At 45.2% G+C, this 15,065-nt stretch overlaps 16 non-coding genes across 16 annotated transcripts; all 16 read left to right on the top strand.

Annotated features, from left to right (window-relative positions):
• The first annotated feature begins 100 nt into the window (after positions 1–100).
• On the top strand, positions 101–215 carry LOC146774908 (U5 spliceosomal RNA). The gene has a single exon (XR_014972925.1). It is a non-coding gene; the product is annotated as a U5 spliceosomal RNA (small nuclear RNA).
• Positions 216–1,067: 852 nt separating this feature from the next.
• LOC146774907 (U5 spliceosomal RNA) lies at positions 1,068–1,182 on the top strand. The gene has a single exon (XR_014974494.1). It is a non-coding gene; the product is annotated as a U5 spliceosomal RNA (small nuclear RNA).
• An 888-nt stretch (positions 1,183–2,070) lies between these two features.
• Positions 2,071–2,185, top strand: LOC146774906 (U5 spliceosomal RNA). Its single transcript, XR_014972924.1, has one exon. It is a non-coding gene; the product is annotated as a U5 spliceosomal RNA (small nuclear RNA).
• Positions 2,186–3,037: 852 nt separating this feature from the next.
• On the top strand, positions 3,038–3,152 carry LOC146774905 (U5 spliceosomal RNA). Its single transcript, XR_014973676.1, has one exon. It is a non-coding gene; the product is annotated as a U5 spliceosomal RNA (small nuclear RNA).
• An 888-nt stretch (positions 3,153–4,040) lies between these two features.
• Positions 4,041–4,155, top strand: LOC146774904 (U5 spliceosomal RNA). Its single transcript, XR_014972923.1, has one exon. It is a non-coding gene; the product is annotated as a U5 spliceosomal RNA (small nuclear RNA).
• An 852-nt stretch (positions 4,156–5,007) lies between these two features.
• Positions 5,008–5,122, top strand: LOC146774903 (U5 spliceosomal RNA). Its single transcript, XR_014974282.1, has one exon. It is a non-coding gene; the product is annotated as a U5 spliceosomal RNA (small nuclear RNA).
• An 865-nt stretch (positions 5,123–5,987) lies between these two features.
• LOC146774902 (U5 spliceosomal RNA) lies at positions 5,988–6,102 on the top strand. Its single transcript, XR_014972922.1, has one exon. It is a non-coding gene; the product is annotated as a U5 spliceosomal RNA (small nuclear RNA).
• An 888-nt stretch (positions 6,103–6,990) lies between these two features.
• Positions 6,991–7,105, top strand: LOC146774901 (U5 spliceosomal RNA). Its single transcript, XR_014974763.1, has one exon. It is a non-coding gene; the product is annotated as a U5 spliceosomal RNA (small nuclear RNA).
• An 852-nt stretch (positions 7,106–7,957) lies between these two features.
• Positions 7,958–8,072, top strand: LOC146774900 (U5 spliceosomal RNA). The gene has a single exon (XR_014974761.1). It is a non-coding gene; the product is annotated as a U5 spliceosomal RNA (small nuclear RNA).
• An 852-nt stretch (positions 8,073–8,924) lies between these two features.
• Positions 8,925–9,039, top strand: LOC146774899 (U5 spliceosomal RNA). Its single transcript, XR_014972921.1, has one exon. It is a non-coding gene; the product is annotated as a U5 spliceosomal RNA (small nuclear RNA).
• Positions 9,040–9,891: 852 nt separating this feature from the next.
• Positions 9,892–10,006, top strand: LOC146774898 (U5 spliceosomal RNA). Its single transcript, XR_014973675.1, has one exon. It is a non-coding gene; the product is annotated as a U5 spliceosomal RNA (small nuclear RNA).
• Positions 10,007–10,894: 888 nt separating this feature from the next.
• On the top strand, positions 10,895–11,009 carry LOC146774897 (U5 spliceosomal RNA). Its single transcript, XR_014973674.1, has one exon. It is a non-coding gene; the product is annotated as a U5 spliceosomal RNA (small nuclear RNA).
• Positions 11,010–11,874: 865 nt separating this feature from the next.
• LOC146774896 (U5 spliceosomal RNA) lies at positions 11,875–11,989 on the top strand. The gene has a single exon (XR_014972920.1). It is a non-coding gene; the product is annotated as a U5 spliceosomal RNA (small nuclear RNA).
• An 888-nt stretch (positions 11,990–12,877) lies between these two features.
• On the top strand, positions 12,878–12,992 carry LOC146774895 (U5 spliceosomal RNA). Its single transcript, XR_014973747.1, has one exon. It is a non-coding gene; the product is annotated as a U5 spliceosomal RNA (small nuclear RNA).
• An 852-nt stretch (positions 12,993–13,844) lies between these two features.
• LOC146774894 (U5 spliceosomal RNA) lies at positions 13,845–13,959 on the top strand. Its single transcript, XR_014973711.1, has one exon. It is a non-coding gene; the product is annotated as a U5 spliceosomal RNA (small nuclear RNA).
• Positions 13,960–14,811: 852 nt separating this feature from the next.
• LOC146774893 (U5 spliceosomal RNA) lies at positions 14,812–14,926 on the top strand. Its single transcript, XR_014972919.1, has one exon. It is a non-coding gene; the product is annotated as a U5 spliceosomal RNA (small nuclear RNA).
• The last annotated feature ends 139 nt before the right edge of the window (positions 14,927–15,065 follow it).

Genomic DNA, 15,065 nt, shown 5'->3' with positions numbered 1-15,065 from the left:
CCCTCTTTCTTAGAGCCTGAAAATACCTTTCAGGTCCTCACCCTCGCAATGACAGGGTCTTTGATGTGCCGCCACTTACCCTAGAGAGCTATATTGTCACTTACTCTGGTTTCTCTTCAAAACGAAAAAATCTTTCGCCTTTTACTAAAGATTTCCGTGGAGAGGAACATTTAAGAGTTTATTCAATTTTTTTAAGCCTTGCCACAGGTGAGGCTGTTTATCATTTGTTTAAAAGAAAAGCATTAGAAGTTGGGGAATATCCAGCAATTGTCTGCTGCTTTTTTGGGGGACATAAGTTTGGTGTTTTATTCCTGAGCTCTCTGCTTGCTCATTTGCATAAACAGAGTGCAGGAGAGGTGCCTCATGGGAAAGAGCTTGTGCAGTGCATGAGATTGCTTTTCTTGACTGACTTGAAACTTCACGATCGCAGGCAGTATATTTTCTTATCTCCCAAAGATCCTGCTGCCAGATCCCAGAGGTCACCCTCCTTTTTAAAGGTGGGACCAAGACTCATGCTGTGCTTTTCATAGGGCTTGCCCGTTATTTGTGCCCGTTCGAGGTGCCCTGAGAGGTCGCCAATCCTGAGTCAGCTTCCTCTCAGGTAGACTTGAAGGGGCACGTCAGACTTGTTTCACGTGTCTCCAGCCTAGACAGATATATCCTTCTATATTCAGGTTTAATGAAAGTACGTGTGAAAAAGGCACATACGGTGCATGGCTATGTGTAGAGCGTGTTGAAAGCGTAAAATGGCTAGGGGACAAAAGGCCTACAGTGCCACTTAACTAAAAGCCTGATTCACATTTCCTGTTCCCCTTCCCCAGCAGCCCCGACAACTCCTAATGAGCTGAGGTGAGTACAAAAGAAATTTGCATATTCCCAGACATACACATGTGAACAGTCCACCTTTTTGTACCTTGAGCAGAGACTTTGAAATGTTGGCCTGTTTTGCCCACCGGCCTGGTTCTCACCCTCTTTCTTAGAGCCTGAAAATACCTTTCAGGTCCTCACCCTCGCAATGACAGGGTCTTTGATGTGCCGCCACTTACCCTAGAGAGCTATATTGTCACTTACTCTGGTTTCTCTTCAAAACGAAAAAATCTTTTGCCTTTTACTAAAGTTTTCCGTGGAGAGGAACATTTAAGAGTTTATTCAATTTTTTTAAGCCTTGCCACAGGTGAGGCTGTTTATCATTTGTTTAAAAGAAAAGCATTAGAAGTTGGGGAATATCCAGCAATTGTCTGCTGCTTTTTTGGGGGACATGAGTTTGGTGTTTTATTCCTGAGCTCTCTGCTTGCTCATTTGCATAAACAGAGTGCAGGAGAGGTGCCTCATGGGAAAGAGCTTGTGCAGTGCATGAGATTGCTTTTCTTGACTGACTTGAAACTTCACGATCGCAGGCAGTATATTTTCTTATCTCCCAAAGATCCTGCTGCCAGATCCCAGAGGTCACCCTCCTTTTTAAAGGTGGGACCAAGACTCATGCTGTGCTTTTCATAGGGCTTGCCCGTTATTTGTGCCCGTTGGAGGTGCCCTGAGAGGTCGCCAATCCTGAGTCCGCTTCCTCTCAGGTAGACTTGAAGGGGCACGTCAGACTTGTTTCACGTGTCTCCAGCCTAGACAGATATATCCTTCTATATTCAGGTTTAATGAAAGTACGTGTGAAAAAGGCACATACGGTGCATGGGTATGTGTAGAGCACAGTGGTGGCTCTGAGCATATCGATTGGAGGGATGGTGTTGAAAGCGTAAAATGGCTAGGGGACAAAAGGCCTACAGTGCCACTTAACTAAAAGCCTGATTCACATTTCCTGTTCCCCTTCCCCAGCAGCCCCGACAACTCCTAATGAGCTGAGGTGAGTACAAAAGAAATTTGCATATTCCCAGACATACACATGTGAACAGTCCACCTTTTTGTACCTTGAGCAGAGACTTTGAAATGTTGGCCTGTTTTGCCCACCGGCCTGGTTCTCGCCCTCTTTCTTAGAGCCTGAAAATACCTTTCAGGTCCTCACCCTCGCAATGACAGGGTCTTTGATGTGCCGCCACTTACCCTAGAGAGCTATATTGTCACTTACTCTGGTTTCTCTTCAAAACGAAAAAATCTTTCGCCTTTTACTAAAGATTTCCGTGGAGAGGAACATTTAAGAGTTTATTCAATTTTTTTAAGCCTTGCCACAGGTGAGGCTGTTTATCATTTGTTTAAAAGAAAAGCATTAGAAGTTGGGGAATATCCAGCAATTGTCTGCTGCTTTTTTGGGGGACATAAGTTTGGTGTTTTATTCCTGAGCTCTCTGCTTGCTCATTTGCATAAACAGAGTGCAGGAGAGGTGCCTCATGGGAAAGAGCTTGTGCAGTGCATGAGATTGCTTTTCTTGACTGACTTGAAACTTCACGATCGCAGGCAGTATATTTTCTTATCTCCCAAAGATCCTGCTGCCAGATCCCAGAGGTCACCCTCCTTTTTAAAGGTGGGACCAAGACTCATGCTGTGCTTTTCATAGGGCTTGCCCGTTATTTGTGCCCGTTCGAGGTGCCCTGAGAGGTCGCCAATCCTGAGTCAGCTTCCTCTCAGGTAGACTTGAAGGGGCACGTCAGACTTGTTTCACGTGTCTCCAGCCTAGACAGATATATCCTTCTATATTCAGGTTTAATGAAAGTACGTGTGAAAAAGGCACATACGGTGCATGGCTATGTGTAGAGCGTGTTGAAAGCGTAAAATGGCTAGGGGACAAAAGGCCTACAGTGCCACTTAACTAAAAGCCTGATTCACATTTCCTGTTCCCCTTCCCCAGCAGCCCCGACAACTCCTAATGAGCTGAGGTGAGTACAAAAGAAATTTGCATATTCCCAGACATACATATGTGAACAGTCCACCTTTTTGTACCTTGAGCAGAGACTTTGAAATGTTGGCCTGTTTTGCCCACCGGCCTGGTTCTCGCCCTCTTTCTTAGAGCCTGAAAATACCTTTCAGGTCCTCACCCTCGCAATGACAGGGTCTTTGATGTGCCGCCACTTACCCTAGAGAGCTATATTGTCACTTACTCTGGTTTCTCTTCAAAACGAAAAAATCTTTTGCCTTTTACTAAAGATTTCCGTGGAGAGGAACATTTAAGAGTTTATTCAATTTTTTTAAGCCTTGCCACAGGTGAGGCTGTTTATCATTTGTTTAAAAGAAAAGCATTAGAAGTTGGGGAATATCCAGCAATTGTCTGCTGCTTTTTTGGGGGACATGAGTTTGGTGTTTTATTCCTGAGCGCTCTGCTTGCTCATTTGCATAAACAGAGTGCAGGAGAGGTGCCTCATGGGAAAGAGCTTGTGCAGTGCATGAGATTGCTTTTCTTGACTGACTTGAAACTTCACGATCGCAGGCAGTATATTTTCTTATCTCCCAAAGATCCTGCTGCCAGATCCCAGAGGTCACCCTCCTTTTTAAAGGTGGGACCAAGACTCATGCTGTGCTTTTCATAGGGCTTGCCCGTTATTTGTGCCCGTTGGAGGTGCCCTGAGAGGTCGCCAATCCTGAGTCCGCTTCCTCTCAGGTAGACTTGAAGGGGCACGTCAGACTTGTTTCACGTGTCTCCAGCCTAGACAGATATATCCTTCTATATTCAGGTTTAATGAAAGTACGTGTGAAAAAGGCACATACGGTGCATGGCTATGTGTAGAGCACAGTGGTGGCTCTGAGCATATCGATTGGAGGGATGGTGTTGAAAGCGTAAAATGGCTAGGGGACAAAAGGCCTACAGTGCCACTTAACTAAAAGCCTGATTCACATTTCCTGTTCCCCTTCCCCAGCAGCCCCGACAACTCCTAATGAGCTGAGGTGAGTACAAAAGAAATTTGCATATTCCCAGACATACACATGTGAACAGTCCACCTTTTTGTACCTTGAGCAGAGACTTTGAAATGTTGGCCTGTTTTGCCCACCGGCCTGGTTCTCGCCCTCTTTCTTAGAGCCTGAAAATACCTTTCAGGTCCTCACCCTCGCAATGACAGGGTCTTTGATGTGCCGCCACTTACCCTAGAGAGCTATATTGTCACTTACTCTGGTTTCTCTTCAAAACGAAAAAATCTTTCGCCTTTTACTAAAGATTTCCGTGGAGAGGAACATTTAAGAGTTTATTCAATTTTTTTAAGCCTTGCCACAGGTGAGGCTGTTTATCATTTGTTTAAAAGAAAAGCATTAGAAGTTGGGGAATATCCAGCAATTGTCTGCTGCTTTTTTGGGGGACATGAGTTTGGTGTTTTATTCCTGAGCTCTCTGCTTGCTCATTTGCATAAACAGAGTGCAGGAGAGGTGCCTCATGGGAAAGAGCTTGTGCAGTGCATGAGATTGCTTTTCTTGACTGACTTGAAACTTCACAATCGCAGGCAGTATATTTTCTTATCTCCCAAAGATCCTGCTGCCAGATCCCAGAGGTCACCCTCCTTTTTAAAGGTGGGACCAAGACTCATGCTGTGCTTTTCATAGGGCTTGCCCGTTATTTGTGCCCGTTCGAGGTGCCCTGAGAGGTCGCCAATCCTGAGTCAGCTTCCTCTCAGGTAGACTTGAAGGGGCACGTCAGACTTGTTTCACGTGTCTCCAGCCTAGACAGATATATCCTTCTATATTCAGGTTTAATGAAAGTACGTGTGAAAAAGGCACATACGGTGCATGGCTATGTGTAGAGCGTGTTGAAAGCGTAAAATGGCTAGGGGACAAAAGGCCTACAGTGCCACTTAACTAAAAGCCTGATTCACATTTCCTGTTCCCCTTCCCCAGCAGCCCCGACAACTCCTAATGAGCTGAGGTGAGTACAAAAGAAATTTGCATATTCCCAGACATACACATGTGAACAGTCCACCTTTTTGTACCTTGAGCAGAGACTTTGAAATGTTGGCCTGTTTTGCCCACCGGCCTGGTTCTCGCCCTCTTTCTTAGAGCCTGAAAATACCTTTCAGGTCCTCACCCTCGCAATGACAGGGTCTTTGATGTGCCGCCACTTACCCTAGAGAGCTATATTGTCACTTACTCTGGTTTCTCTTCAAAACTAAAAAATCTTTTGCCTTTTACTAAAGATTTCCGTGGAGAGGAACATTTAAGAGTTTATTCAATTTTTTTAAGCCTTGCCACAGGTGAGGCTGTTTATCATTTGTTTAAAAGAAAAGCATTAGAAGTTGGGGAATATCCAGCAATTGTCTGCTGCTTTTTTGGGGGACATGAGTTTGGTGTTTTATTCCTGAGCGCTCTGCTTGCTCATTTGCATAAACAGAGTGCAGGAGAGGTGCCTCATGGGAAAGAGCTTGTGCAGTGCATGAGATTGCTTTTCTTGACTGACTTGAAACTTCACGATCGCAGGCAGTATATTTTCTTATCTCCCAAAGATCCTGCTGCCAGATCCCAGAGGTCACCCTCCTTTTTAAAGGTGGGACCAAGACTCATGCTGTGCTTTTCATAGGGCTTGCCCGTTATTTGTGCCCGTTATTTGTGCCCGTTAGAGGTGCCCTGAGAGGTCGCCAATCCTGAGTCAGCTTCCTCTCAGGTAGACTTGAAGGGGCACGTCAGACTTGTTTCACGTGTCTCCAGCCTAGACAGATATATCCTTCTATATTCAGGTTTAATGAAAGTACGTGTGAAAAAGGCACATACGGTGCATGGCTATGTGTAGAGCGTGTTGAAAGCGTAAAATGGCTAGGGGACAAAAGGCCTACAGTGCCACTTAACTAAAAGCCTGATTCACATTTCCTGTTCCCCTTCCCCAGCAGCCCCGACAACTCCTAATGAGCTGAGGTGAGTACAAAAGAAATTTGCATATTCCCAGACATACACATGTGAACAGTCCACCTTTTTGTACCTTGAGCAGAGACTTTGAAATGTTGGCCTGTTTTGCCCACCGGCCTGGTTCTCGCCCTCTTTCTTAGAGCCTGAAAATACCTTTCAGGTCCTCACCCTCGCAATGACAGGGTCTTTGATGTGCCGCCACTTACCCTAGAGAGCTATATTGTCACTTACTCTGGTTTCTCTTCAAAACGAAAAAATCTTTCGCCTTTTACTAAAGATTTCCGTGGAGAGGAACATTTAAGAGTTTATTCAATTTTTTTAAGCCTTGCCACAGGTGAGGCTGTTTATCATTTGTTTAAAAGAAAAGCATTAGAAGTTGGGGAATATCCAGCAATTGTCTGCTGCTTTTTTGGGGGACATGAGTTTGGTGTTTTATTCCTGAGCTCTCTGCTTGCTCATTTGCATAAACAGAGTGCAGGAGAGGTGCCTCATGGGAAAGAGCTTGTGCAGTGCATGAGATTGCTTTTCTTGACTGACTTGAAACTTCACGATCGCAGGCAGTATATTTTCTTATCTCCCAAAGATCCTGCTGCCAGATCCCAGAGGTCACCCTCCTTTTTAAAGGTGGGACCAAGACTCATGCTGTGCTTTTCATAGGGCTTGCCCGTTATTTGTGCCCGTTGGAGGTGCCCTGAGAGGTCGCCAATCCTGAGTCCGCTTCCTCTCAGGTAGACTTGAAGGGGCACGTAAGACTTGTTTCACGTGTCTCCAGCCTAGACAGATATATCCTTCTATATTCAGGTTTAATGAAAGTACGTGTGAAAAAGGCACATACGGTGCATGGCTATGTGTAGAGCACAGTGGTGGCTCTGAGCATATCGATTGGAGGGATGGTGTTGAAAGCGTAAAATGGCTAGGGGACAAAAGGCCTACAGTGCCACTTAACTAAAAGCCTGATTCACATTTCCTGTTCCCCTTCCCCAGCAGCCCCGACAACTCCTAATGAGCTGAGGTGAGTACAAAAGAAATTTGCATATTCCCAGACATACACATGTGAACAGTCCACCTTTTTGTACCTTGAGCAGAGACTTTGAAATGTTGGCCTGTTTTGCCCACCGGCCTGGTTCTCGCCCTCTTTCTTAGAGCCTGAAAATACCTTTCAGGTCCTCACCCTCGCAATGACAGGGTCTTTGATGTGCCGCCACTTACCCTAGAGAGCTATATTGTCACTTACTCTGGTTTCTCTTCAAAACGAAAAAATCTTTCGCCTTTTACTAAAGATTTATGTGGAGAGGAACATTTAAGAGTTTATTCAATTTTTTTAAGCCTTGCCACAGGTGAGGCTGTTTATCATTTGTTTAAAAGAAAAGCATTAGAAGTTGGGGAATATCCAGCAATTGTCTGCTGCTTTTTTGGGGGACATGAGTTTGGTGTTTTATTCCTGAGCTCTCTGCTTGCTCATTTGCATAAACAGAGTGCAGGAGAGGTGCCTCATGGGAAAGAGCTTGTGCAGTGCATGAGATTGCTTTTCTTGACTGACTTGAAACTTCACGATCGCAGGCAGTATATTTTCTTATCTCCCAAAGATCCTGCTGCCAGATCCCAGAGGTCACCCTCCTTTTTAAAGGTGGGACCAAGACTCATGCTGTGCTTTTCATAGGGCTTGCCCGTTATTTGTGCCCGTTCGAGGTGCCCTGAGAGGTCGCCAATCCTGAGTCAGCTTCCTCTCAGGTAGACTTGAAGGGGCACGTCAGACTTGTTTCACGTGTCTCCAGCCTAGACAGATATATCCTTCTATATTCAGGTTTAATGAAAGTACGTGTGAAAAAGGCACATACGGTGCATGGCTATGTGTAGAGCGTGTTGAAAGCGTAAAATGGCTAGGGGACAAAAGGCCTACAGTGCCACTTAACTAAAAGCCTGATTCAGATTTCCTGTTCCCCTTCCCCAGCAGCCCCGACAACTCCTAATGAGCTGAGGTGAGTACAAAAGAAATTTGCATATTCCCAGACATACACATGTGAACAGTCCACCTTTTTGTACCTTGAGCAGAGACTTTGAAATGTTGGCCTGTTTTGCCCACCGGCCTGGTTCTCGCCCTCTTTCTTAGAGCCTGAAAATACCTTTCAGGTCCTCACCCTCGCAATGACAGGGTCTTTGATGTGCCGCCACTTACCCTAGAGAGCTATATTGTCACTTACTCTGGTTTCTCTTCAAAACGAAAAAGTCTTTCGCCTGTTACTAAAGATTTCCGTGGAGAGGAACATTTAAGAGTTTATTCAATTTTTTTAAGCCTTGCCACAGATGAGGCTGTTTATCATTTGTTTAAAAGAAAAGCATTAGAAGTTGGGGAATATCCAGCAATTGTCTGCTGCTTTTTTGGGGGACATGAGTTTGGTGTTTTATTCCTGAGCTCTCTGCTTGCTCATTTGCATAAACAGAGTGCAGGAGAGGTGCCTCATGGGAAAGAGCTTGTGCAGTGCATGAGATTGCTTTTCTTGACTGACTTGAAACTTCACGATCGCAGGCAGTATATTTTCTTATCTCCCAAAGATCCTGCTGCCAGATCCCAGAGGTCACCCTCCTTTTTAAAGGTGGGACCAAGACTCATGCTGTGCTTTTCATAGGGCTTGCCCGTTATTTGTGCCCGTTAGAGGTGCCCTGAGAGGTCGCCAATCCTGAGTCAGCTTCCTCTCAGGTAGACTTGAAGGGGCACGTCAGACTTGTTTCACGTGTCTCCAGCCTAGACAGATATATCCTTCTATATTCAGGTTTAATGAAAGTACGTGTGAAAAAGGCACATACGGTGCATGGCTATGTGTAGAGTGTGTTGAAAGCGTAAAATGGCTAGGGGACAAAAGGCCTACAGTGCCACTTAACTAAAAGCCTGATTCACATTTGCTGTTCCCCTTCCCCAGCAGCCCCGACAACTCCTAATGAGCTGAGGTGAGTACAAAAGAAATTTGCATATTCCCAGACATACACATGTGAACAGTCCACCTTTTTGTACCTTGAGCAGAGACTTTGAAATGTTGGCCTGTTTTGCCCACCGGCCTGGTTCTCGCCCTCTTTCTTAGAGCCTGAAAATACCTTTCAGGTCCTCACCCTCGCAATGACAGGGTCTTTGATGTGCCGCCACTTACCCTAGAGAGCTATATTGTCACTTACTCTGGTTTCTCTTCAAAACGAAAAAATCTTTCGCCTTTTACTAAAGATTTCCGTGGAGAGGAACATTTAAGAGTTTATTCAATTTTTTTAAGCCTTGCCACAGGTGAGGCTGTTTATCATTTGTTTAAAAGAAAAGCATTAGAAGTTGGGGAATATCCAGCAATTGTCTGCTGCTTTTTTGGGGGACATGAGTTTGGTGTTTTATTCCTGAGCTCTCTGCTTGCTCATTTGCATAAACAGAGTGCAGGAGAGGTGCCTCATGGGAAAGAGCTTGTGCAGTGCATGAGATTGCTTTTCTTGACTGACTTGAAACTTCACGATCGCAGGCAGTATATTTTCTTATCTCCCAAAGATCCTGCTGCCAGATCCCAGAGGTCACCCTCCTTTTTAAAGGTGGGACCAAGACTCATGCTGTGCTTTTCATAGGGCTTGCCCGTTATTTGTGCCCGTTCGAGGTGCCCTGAGAGGTCGCCAATCCTGAGTCAGCTTCCTCTCAGGTAGACTTGAAGGGGCACGTCAGACTTGTTTCACGTGTCTCCAGCCTAGACAGATATATCCTTCTATATTCAAGTTTATTGAAAGTACGTGTGAAAAAGGCACATACGGTGCATGGCTATGTGTAGAGCGTGTTGAAAGCGTAAAATGGCTAGGGGACAAAAGGCCTACAGTGCCACTTAACTAAAAGCCTGATTCACATTTCCTGTTCCCCTTCCCCAGCAGCCCCGACAACTCCTAATGAGCTGAGGTGAGTACAAAAGAAATTTGCATATTCCCAGACATACACATGTGAACAGTCCACCTTTTTGTACCTTGAGCAGAGACTTTGAAATGTTGGCCTGTTTTGCCCACCGGCCTGGTTCTCGCCCTCTTTCTTAGAGCCTGAAAATACCTTTCAGGTCCTCACCCTCGCAATGACAGGGTCTTTGATGTGCCGCCACTTACCCTAGAGAGCTATATTGTCACTTACTCTGGTTTCTCTTCAAAACGAAAAAATCTTTTGCCTTTTACTAAAGATTTCCGTGGAGAGGAACATTTAAGAGTTTATTCAATTTTTTTAAGCCTTGCCACAGGTGAGGCTGTTTATCATTTGTTTAAAAGAAAAGCATTAGAAGTTGGGGAATATCCAGCAATTGTCTGCTGCTTTTTTGGGGGACATGAGTTTGGTGTTTTATTCCTGAGCGCTCTGCTTGCTCATTTGCATAAACAGAGTGCAGGAGAGGTGCCTCATGGGAAAGAGCTTGTGCAGTGCATGAGATTGCTTTTCTTGACTGACTTGAAACTTCACGATCGCAGGCAGTATATTTTCTTATCTCCCAAAGATCCTGCTGCCAGATCCCAGAGGTCACCCTCCTTTTTAAAGGTGGGACCAAGACTCATGCTGTGCTTTTCATAGGGCTTGCCCGTTATTTGTGCCCGTTAGAGGTGCCCTGAGAGGTCGCCAATCCTGAGTCAGCTTCCTCTCAGGTAGACTTGAAGGGGCACGTCAGACTTGTTTCACGTGTCTCCAGCCTAGACAGATATATCCTTCTATATTCAGGTTTAATGAAAGTACGTGTGAAAAAGGCACATACGGTGCATGGCTATGTGTAGAGCACAGTGGTGGCTCTGAGCATATCGATTGGAGGGATGGTGTTGAAAGCGTAAAATGGCTAGGGGACAAAAGGCCTACAGTGCCACTTAACTAAAAGCCTGATTCACATTTCCTGTTCCCCTTCCCCAGCAGCCCCGACAACTCCTAATGAGCTGAGGTGAGTACAAAAGAAATTTGCATATTCCCAGACATACACATGTGAACAGTCCACCTTTTTGTACCTTGAGCAGAGACTTTGAAATGTTGGCCTGTTTTGCCCACCGGCCTGGTTCTCGCCCTCTTTCTTAGAGCCTGAAAATACCTTTCAGGTCCTCACCCTCGCAATGACAGGGTCTTTGATGTGCCGCCACTTACCCTAGAGAGCTATATTGTCACTTACTCTGGTTTCTCTTCAAAACGAAAAAATCTTTTGCCTTTTACTAAAGATTTCCGTGGAGAGGAACATTTAAGAGTTTATTCAATTTTTTTAAGCCTTGCCACAGGTGAGGCTGTTTATCATTTGTTTAAAAGAAAAGCATTAGAAGTTGGGGAATATCCAGCAATTGTCTGCTGCTTTTTTGGGGGACATGAGTTTGGTGTTTTATTCCTGAGCGCTCTGCTTGCTCATTTGCATAAACAGAGTGCAGGAGAGGTGCCTCATGGGAAAGAGCTTGTGCAGTGCATGAGATTGCTTTTCTTGACTGACTTGAAACTTCACGATCGCAGGCAGTATATTTTCTTATCTCCCAAAGATCCTGCTGCCAGATCCCAGAGGTCACCCTCCTTTTTAAAGGTGGGACCAAGACTCATGCTGTGCTTTTCATAGGGCTTGCCCGTTATTTGTGCCCGTTATTTGTGCCCGTTAGAGGTGCCCTGAGAGGTCGCCAATCCTGAGTCAGCTTCCTCTCAGGTAGACTTGAAGGGGCACGTCAGACTTGTTTCACGTGTCTCCAGCCTAGACAGATATATCCTTCTATATTCAGGTTTAATGAAAGTACGTGTGAAAAAGGCACATACGGTGCATGGCTATGTGTAGAGCGTGTTGAAAGCGTAAAATGGCTAGGGGACAAAAGGCCTACAGTGCCACTTAACTAAAAGCCTGATTCACATTTCCTGTTCCCCTTCCCCAGCAGCCCCGACAACTCCTAATGAGCTGAGGTGAGTACAAAAGAAATTTGCATATTCCCAGACATACACATGTGAACAGTCCACCTTTTTGTACCTTGAGCAGAGACTTTGAAATGTTGGCCTGTTTTGCCCACCGGCCTGGTTCTCGCCCTCTTTCTTAGAGCCTGAAAATACCTTTCAGGTCCTCACCCTCGCAATGACAGGGTCTTTGATGTGCCGCCACTTACCCTAGAGAGCTATATTGTCACTTACTCTGGTTTCTCTTCAAAACGAAAAAATCTTTCGCCTTTTACTAAAGATTTCCGTGGAGAGGAACATTTAAGAGTTTATTCAATTTTTTTAAGCCTTGCCACAGGTGAGGCTGTTTATCATTTGTTTAAAAGAAAAGCATTAGAAGTTGGGGAATATCCAGCAATTGTCTGCTGCTTTTTTGGGGGACATGAGTTTGGTGTTTTATTCCTGAGCTCTCTGCTTGCTCATTTGCATAAACAGAGTGCAGGAGAGGTGCCTCATGGGAAAGAGCTTGTGCAGTGCATGAGATTGCTTTTCTTGACTGACTTGAAACTTCACGATCGCAGGCAGTATATTTTCTTATCTCCCAAAGATCCTGCTGCCAGATCCCAGAGGTCACCCTCCTTTTTAAAGGTGGGACCAAGACTCATGCTGTGCTTTTCATAGGGCTTGCCCGTTATTTGTGCCCGTTGGAGGTGCCCTGAGAGGTCGCCAATCCTGAGTCCGCTTCCTCTCAGGTAGACTTGAAAGGGCACGTAAGACTTGTTTCACGTGTCTCCAGCCTAGACAGATATATCCTTCTATATTCAGGTTTAATGAAAGTACGTGTGAAAAAGGCACATACGGTGCATGGCTATGTGTAGAGCACAGTGGTGGCTCTGAGCATATCGATTGGAGGGATGGTGTTGAAAGCGTAAAATGGCTAGGGGACAAAAGGCCTACAGTGCCACTTAACTAAAAGCCTGATTCACATTTCCTGTTCCCCTTCCCCAGCAGCCCCGACAACTCCTAATGAGCTGAGGTGAGTACAAAAGAAATTTGCATATTCCCAGACATACACATGTGAACAGTCCACCTTTTTGTACCTTGAGCAGAGACTTTGAAATGTTGGCCTGTTTTGCCCACCGGCCTGGTTCTCGCCCTCTTTCTTAGAGCCTGAAAATACCTTTCAGGTCCTCACCCTCGCAATGACAGGGTCTTTGATGTGCCGCCACTTACCCTAGAGAGCTATATTGTCACTTACTCTGGTTTCTCTTCAAAACGAAAAAATCTTTCGCCTTTTACTAAAGATTTCCGTGGAGAGTAACATTTAAGAGTTTATTCAATTTTTTTAAGCCTTGCCACAGGTGAGGCTGTTTATCATTTGTTTAAAAGAAAAGCATTAGAAGTTGGGGAATATCCAGCAATTGTCTGCTGCTTTTTTGGGGGACATGAGTTTGGTGTTTTATTCCTGAGCTCTCTGCTTGCTCATTTGCATAAACAGAGTGCAGGAGAGGTGCCTCATGGGAAAGAGCTTGTGCAGTGCATGAGATTGCTTTTCTTGACTGACTTGAAACTTCACGATCGCAGGCAGTATATTTTCTTATCTCCCAAAGATCCTGCTGCCAGATCCCAGAGGTCACCCTCCTTTTTAAAGGTGGGACCAAGACTCATGCTGTGCTTTTCATAGGGCTTGCCCGTTATTTGTGCCCGTTCGAGGTGCCCTGAGAGGTCGCCAATCCTGAGTCAGCTTCCTCTCAGGTAGACTTGAAGGGGCACGTCAGACTTGTTTTACGTGTCTCCAGCCTAGACAGATATATCCTTCTATATTCAGGTTTCATGAAAGTACGTGTGAAAAAGGCACATACGGTGCATGGCTATGTGTAGAGCGTGTTGAAAGCGTAAAATGGCTAGGGGACAAAAGGCCTACAGTGCCACTTAACTAAAAGCCTGATTCACATTTCCTGTTCCCCTTCCCCAGCAGCCCCGACAACTCCTAATGAGCTGAGGTGAGTACAAAAGAAATTTGCATATTCCCAGACATACACATGTGAACAGTCCACCTTTTTGTACCTTGAGCAGAGACTTTGAAATGTTGGCCTGTTTTGCCCACCGGCCTGGTTCTCGCCCTCTTTCTTAGAGCCTGAAAATACCTTTCAGGTCCTCACCCTCGCAATGACAGGGTCTTTGATGTGCCGCCACTTACCCTAGAGAGCTATATTGTCACTTACTCTGGTTTCTCTTCAAAACGAAAAAATCTTTCGCCTTTTACTAAAGATTTCCGTGGAGAGGAACATTTAAGAGTTTATTCAATTTTTTCAAGCCTTGCCACAGGTGAGGCTGTTTATCATTTGTTTAAAAGAAAAGCATTAGAAGTTGGGGAATATCCAGCAATTGTCTGCTGCTTTTTTGGGGGACATGAGTTTGGTGTTTTATTCCTGAGCTCTCTGCTTGCTCATTTGCATAAACAGAGTGCAGGAGAGGTGCCTCATGGGAAAGAGCTTGTGCAGTGCATGAGATTGCTTTTCTTGACTGACTTGAAACTTCACGATCGCAGGCAGTATATTTTCTTATCTCCCAAAGATCCTGCTGCCAGATCCCAGAGGTCACCCTCCTTTTTAAAGGTGGGACCAAGACTCATGCTGTGCTTTTCATAGGGCTTGCCCGTTATTTGTGCCCGTTCGAGGTGCCCTGAGAGGTCGCCAATCCTGAGTCAGCTTCCTCTCAGGTAGACTTGAAGGGGCACGTCAGACTTGTTTCACGTGTCTCCAGCCTAGACAGATATATCCTTCTATATTCAGGTTTAATGAAAGTACGTGTGAAAAAGGCACATACGGTGCATGGCTATGTGTAGAGCGTGTTGAAAGCGTAAAATGGCTAGGGGACAAAAGGCCTACAGTGCCACTTAACTAAAAGCCTGATTCACATTTCCTGTTCCCCTTCCCCAGCAGCCCCGACAACTCCTAATGAGCTGAGGTGAGTACAAAAGAAATTTGCATATTCCCAGACATACACATGTGAACAGTCCACCTTTTTGTACCTTGAGCAGAGACTTTGAAATGTTGGCCTGTTTTGCCCACCGGCCTGGTTCTCGCCCTCTTTCTTAGAGCCTGAAAATACCTTTCAGGTCCTCACCCTCGCAATGACAGGGTCTTTGATGTGCCGCCACTTACCCTAGAGAGCTATATTGTCACTTACTCTGGTTTCTCTTCAAAACGAAAAAATCTTTCGCCTTTTACTAAAGATTTCCGTGGAGAGGAACATTTAAGAGTTTATTCAATTTTTTTAAGCCTTGCCACAGGTGAGGCTGTTTATCATTTGTTTAAAAGAAAAGCATTAGAAGTTGGGGAATATCCAGCAATTGTCTGCTGCTTTTTTGGGGGACATAAGTTTGGTGTTTTATTCCTGAGCTCTCTGCTTGCTCATTTGCATAAACAGAGTGCAGGAG

This window comes from Triturus cristatus, chromosome 12 (assembly GCF_964204655.1).
Source record: "Triturus cristatus chromosome 12, aTriCri1.1, whole genome shotgun sequence".
Taxonomy (NCBI): Eukaryota; Metazoa; Chordata; class Amphibia; order Caudata; family Salamandridae; genus Triturus; species Triturus cristatus.
Note: the sequence above shows the minus strand (reverse complement) of the source record. Positions and strands in the feature narration are given on the sequence as shown.